Here is a 2,025-nt window from a genome sequence, read left to right on the forward strand (position 1 = left end):
TCTATCTATCTATCTATCTATCTATCTATCTATCTATCTATCTATCTATCTATCTATCTATCTATCTATCTATCTATCTATCTATCTATCTATCTATCTATATATTTTGGTTCCTTTCTGTATTTCTATTCTTCATTATCATTTGTTACAACATTTAGAATTTTCCATTTTTTCACATAATAAGATTGTCTAGCCCACAAGCTACTCATCCTTTTACGGACATAAAACATGTCGAATAACATAACATCTTTTTGTACTCTCATCCTCTTTGCTAAAGACTAAACTTTAGTAAAGATTTATTCAATTGTTTATAACCACTATGTGTTCTGAAGGAAAAAATAAGACGAAAATCTTAAAAAGAAACTTCGTAAAGTTAGTTTCTTCTATGAACGAAAAGTATGTTTAAACAAAATGTTAGAGAACAACAAATTCCTTCTATAAATATATGGACTGACTGAAAGGACCTCATCATTTAAGTGACTTTAGTGTATGTTGTTAGGGAGTCTGTCAATTGTTTTTCAAGAGTTTTTTTAACAAAGAAATTTCTGTTAGTTTTTTTTTTGTGTTTAATGCCTTTCAGCAAATATTTGGTCTGAAGGAAGAAGAAACGAAAAGGAATAAATTTAGTTTAAGAATTACATATAAGATGTATTTCAGTTGTAACAGTTTTTCAAATTTAAACGAATTTATCGAATTTGGACTTACTTAGATTGGTTTGTATTTGTATCTGTTAAAGTTGTGTTCCACTGTATGTTGTTAAAGGCATTTGGATTTTCTGCTGTAATATGTATGTGAATTTGTAAATTTCTATATCTATATCGGTTTATATTTAATGTCTGTGTATGTGAGGGACATTTGTAAATGAAACCATTTCTACTGTTTTTTTAAATCCTCTTTAAATAATAAATGCGTTATAATTTTGCTCTTTTTGTCTTTTGGTTTGCTTTAGCACCCTTAACAGGGTTTTAACACAGTTTGTGGTTGATTTCATTAATCCCTGCTACTTTTATCAAAGGTGGCAAAAGTTCCATACACTAGATTTTATGTGAAGGTATTTTTTTTCTATATATGTATATTTTTTACGTTTTTGTTTTATTACTCTACGAGTAATAAATTTTAATAAATTGTGATGCCACTGATTTTTCCCCTGCTGACAGCTTATTTGTCGTTGCTATTTTATTTTATTCAAATTAATGTCTTTATTTTTTAACATTTAATTCATTTGATTTGATTTGATTGGAGGGTGCAACTTAATGTTGAATTTAATTTCTGAGTATTGGTTTATGTGATAATAACCTTTGTCCCCCTTATATCAACAGTAATAATGATTTACTTTGGCATGAATTTTTAAATTTAATTTATTTGAAATTTATATTCATTTCCCTTTTTCGCTGCAATAGTTATTCCTGTTGCTTTAGCTAACTAAATGCCAGCATCATTTGGAAATGTGTATCTCAATTAACTTTATTTTATTATTTTTATTGAAATATTTCCTCTTTAGCTAGAAAATTCCTTTTATATAAACTGTCATTATTTACAAGGGTTCTCAAAATGTCCGTATTATTTTCATTATAACATTTTTTTCTTATTCCCTTTCATATTTTAAATAAACATATTTTTTTCTATTGTCTTTTTAGTTTCGTATCTTTTAGACTTTTTATTCACTGTTAAAACCTTTACATTGTCGTTACATTGTAAATGCAAATTTCTATAAAATCTCAGTTTTTTATACCCTACTGTACCATAAAGGAGCAGGGTATAATGCGTTTACGCTGATGTTTGTAATTTTTAAAATAGCGGTTTTCATGTGCCAAGTCTCTACTAAGTAGAGTCTTCTTTTATTAATTTAAAAATATTTTAGTTTTTAGTTTAGTTCTGGATCTGTTTTAGTTGCGTTCTGGTTCAGTTCTAGTTCAATTCTAGTTCAGTTCTAGTTTAGTTCTAGTGCAGTTCTAGTTCAGTTCTAGTTCAGTTCTAGTTCAGTTCTAGTTCAGTTCTAGTTCAGTTCTAGTTCAGTTCTAGTTC

Source organism: Lucilia cuprina, chromosome 2, assembly GCF_022045245.1.
Source record: "Lucilia cuprina isolate Lc7/37 chromosome 2, ASM2204524v1, whole genome shotgun sequence".
NCBI lineage: Eukaryota > Metazoa > Arthropoda > Insecta > Diptera > Calliphoridae > Lucilia > Lucilia cuprina.